Source organism: Danio rerio, chromosome 8, assembly GCF_049306965.1.
Source record: "Danio rerio strain Tuebingen ecotype United States chromosome 8, GRCz12tu, whole genome shotgun sequence".
Classification (NCBI taxonomy): Eukaryota; Metazoa; Chordata; class Actinopteri; order Cypriniformes; family Danionidae; genus Danio; species Danio rerio.
This window is the reverse complement of record NC_133183.1, coordinates 55,146,397-55,150,483: the sequence shown is the minus strand read 5'-3', so window position 1 is coordinate 55,150,483 and position 4,087 is coordinate 55,146,397. Positions and strand designations below refer to the sequence as shown.

The 4,087-nt window shown below is 39.1% G+C and overlaps 1 long non-coding RNA gene across 1 annotated transcript; it reads right to left on the bottom strand.

Moving 5' to 3' along the window:
- LOC141375919 (uncharacterized) lies at positions 1-4,087 on the bottom strand. The gene is made up of 2 exons (XR_012384737.1): positions 2,058-4,087; positions 1-1,587 (listed from the first exon to the last, which is right to left on the bottom strand). It is a non-coding gene; the product is annotated as an uncharacterized lncRNA (long non-coding RNA).

Here is a 4,087-nt window from a genome sequence, read left to right as displayed (position 1 = left end):
TTAAAAAAGTTGGTGCTTTCATTACATGGTATATAGTACTTTTGTTATTTCACATATTATTTTGAACTACTAAATAGTCTGTACAAGTCACTCGATTAAACTGTTTAATTGAATTTACAATTCACGACTATAAATGGATGGAAACCACTTGTGAAGCACAAAGTACAGAAACTGTTACCTAATACATAATTTTCACAAGGGAAGCAACGCTGATAATATTTCAAGCTTAACGTTTTAGTCAGATAAAATGTTCACTTTTATTAATAAATATATTTCAATGCTTTAATGTATTATCCTCTCAAATGTATTCTAGTACAAAACAATCACAAAACCTTACCATTTTAACTACAGATCGAGCATGGAAATGTATAATATAAGCGAATAATACAAAATACTGTTTAATGAGAGTATTCAATTAAATTTCTCCAGGGTGTACAAAACACTAAGTAATATTTGAGTGTGTGTGTTTTATTAACTATGTGTGTGACATAATGCACACTAATATACAAAAATGTCTGGCTGGCAATTCAAAATAGAAAAAAAAACACTCTCTAACCTTGCCAGATTACAAAGACACAAGCACAAGAATACTGACTTGTTTATAGCCCATTCCACAATTAACATAACTGTCTGGCTAGTTTTTGTCCTATACTCATGCAAAAAAGGCATTAATGGCCCAACATTCCTGGCCATTATCACCTATAAAAATGCATAGATGGTGGTAACTAGCGACATTAGTAGTTAAGAAATGCAATCCAAACTGTTTTTCTTGGTGTGGTAGGTAAAGGGTATATTAAAATTTGTAAACTGTCAGTGTTAAACCTGGCAATGTTGAAAAATATTAAACAATATGTATGTAATTGTGTATTACCAATTTGCCAACACTTATTAAACTTGCAAGTAATGTTAGTGAGATGACATTTAAAAAAAGTCAAAAATACAGTCTACAAAAGAATCAAATGTTGTTTGTTTTCAAACAATACAACTAAAATGGCTACAGCAATGAACAGCAACAAACAAATGTAATAAAAATTCTTAAAATATGCATATAAACATGTAGTTATGTAATAAAATATTTATAGAAAAGTGAAACAAAAAGCCCAGTCTAGATTTATTTGTCACCACAACCAGCTTAGCTAGCTTTCTGTTTCTTAAGCGCATCAAAAAGGACTCGAAGCTGGAACTTTACAAGAGGTTTCTCTTCAGGCCAAACTTGAGATAACATATCTACTATACATGCACCGAATCTGCTGTTCTCATTGTCCTGCTGTTTGACCAACTCCCTTTCCTAGTCCAACCTTTCTCTTGAGGAGAACATCCTCTGTGTTCCTTTTTCGTATGGAGACTGGATGAAACGATAAAAATAACTGACATGTTTCTTGACGACTCGGAACATGGAGATGACTCGCATGTTGGAGCTGAAGGTAGTGTTAGAGAAATGTTATATTCAAGTAAAGCCGGGGGGACAGGAAGTGGTAAAGCGAAGTCAGGAACTGGTGAAGGCACTCTTGAGGTGGCTGAAGATGATGTAAATGTTTCAGGGTTTCCGCTTTCCAGCTTTTGACTGGGGACCACACAACCTTTCTCCTAAAACAATAATATTACAAAAAGTTATATTACATTTAAAATACATCAAACAACTACATTCGTTTTTTTTACCAATTCTTTAGTAATCTATATTTGAAAAGACTACTGTTGTGACTTTTTTTAACTCTTTATCTCGATTGTTTGCAAATGCATCACAGCTTCGAAAGCTCAACAAATCATATATTTAAATTTATCATATCTGGGATTGTGTTTTACAATGAAATCGGCGAGTAGGTAAAAGAACAAAAGGCATGATACCCTTAAATTAATGATAACAATTATAAAAAGTACCAAATGCTTAAAATATTAGTCAGAATACCTCAGTTTTTCAGAAGCAATAATTGATATTTTCTATTTTCCAAGGAGAAATAAAAAAGCTTTGGTTACTGTTTATCACGATTATTTGCAAATGGATCACACCTTTGAAACTACAGCAAACTTGTATCACAAAAGTGAAAACAAACACTCACCTCTATGTCTATTTTTGAGTCCGTTTCTCAGTGTTTCACATACTACGATAACCAGCCAAGTTTGGTCAGAATTGGAGGAACGTATTTTAAACCACCTGGATCTCCACTTCTGCATTGGCCTCTCCGTTTTGCTTTTACAAACTTCTCCCTCAGGTTTTCCAGACTTTCTTGCGTAAACTGTCCTCCTTTCCCATGGCCGACACAATTTCTTACCAAGAATTATTGGCCATCTGGGTATCTCGATGATCACGCATCGATGGATCATAAAGGTGTCTGTACAGGCGTACCTGTTCAGGCAACAGCTCCTCAAAATCATTCATGATGACTATGCAGGTGAATGCGGCGCTGCGCAAACTGCTTGAGTATAATAAAAAATGCTGTGCTCATCGCCAGCCGAAATGATGTCACGTGCACCCAATGCGAACTTCCGCTAACACCGCGAAGACGTCACATTCGCCGTGCGCACTCAAGCAAACTAGCGAACACTTCTAGCCTGGGTTATACTTCTGCATCAATTGATCAGCGTGACCCACAGCGCATGGAACGCATGTAGCTGTGTATTCATACTTCTGCGCGCTGTTTCTTTTGCCCTGTAATAACACTTCCGAAATGCTAGCTGGCAGTGTCTTTGTGGCGAGTTTCTTTACGGGTGTTTTACTTTTTCTGAACGCTTCCTTAATGTACAAGTGGTTCAAACTTGCTCATTTTGAGATAGGAACCAGTGGATGTGCAACAACTTTAACCATAAGGTAAACACAAAACAAACAGTCTCCATCTGGAACTCCTTGTAAACACTCGACACTTGCAAACAGTCGCTCCAACGGACTCACGCGGCTCTCGGTCCCACCCACACTCGTCAGCGCTTCTAAGCCGACCAATCACAGAGCTTGTGCTACGCGTCTCCATGCCTGAGAAAAACAGTTTATTATTTCTAATGTCAGTAATTTTGGACTGTACAGAAATTAGCCGTTAGAGTCCCACATTTCTGACACTCCACTCAAGAGATATTCTCCAGCTACAAAGGCACCACAACATTTCAAGCAGGGGCATAGATTTAGCATGGACCGAGAAGACGCATCCTCACTAATATCTATGAACTATTGAAATGTCTCCAGCAATACTTTACTTCACTTTTTAAAAAAATCATGCTGTCAATATTAACCTAGATATGCAGAAAGGGTTATATCACATTCTCTCCTCGAGTAGCACTGCCCCCCCAAACACATATGAACACTGTGATTGGTTGTGCCTTTCCCTGCTGTCACGTAGGATGCTATGTTCAGATACAAGCAGCAAGCACCAAATTTTGCTGGTGAATTTCCCATGCAAGAATAAGGGATGTTGTAACGAGGAGACTGTCACGGAGGGATCCATTATGCAGTATTTATTATTCAAGCTTTCACTCAAACACACAATATGCACTAAAGTGCAAACACACATCCACAATAGTCTATGAAGTATCAAGACTGGCGATGAACAGACACAGAGGGGTTTACCAGGCATTGGTCGAGGGCAGGCTGTGAGTGTCAGAGTCCGTGTATCAGGCGTGGGTCGTGGGCAGGCAGCGAGTATCAGAGTCCGTGTATCAAGCGTGGATCGTGGGCAGGCAGAGAGTATCAGAGTCCGTAAATCAGGCGTGGGTCGTGGGCAGGCAGAAGGCGAAGCAGAGTCAGAAACAGGCTGGAGTAATGCACGAAGAATCAGGCAGGGAATAACGCTCAGAAATGCTGGCCGGGGCTAAACAGGATAACTAGGAATGCAAAGCTAGGGTCTAAACACGGATAAACAAGACAGGGAGAAACGCTTCGTAATGTCACACTGGGAAATCAAGACTCGGCAAACTGGAAGCGTGAATGAGTGGCTTATGAATGGAATGAAATCAGTCTGTGTACAAGGCTCAGCTGGTGATGCAATCAGGATAGATGAATGAACAGACGTGTGTGTTTGGGAGCAGTGCATGTATGAATGTGTAGTCCTGGGAAAAGCGGAAATGTAGTTTAGAGAGTTCGTGTGAAAACCAGCGATCATCT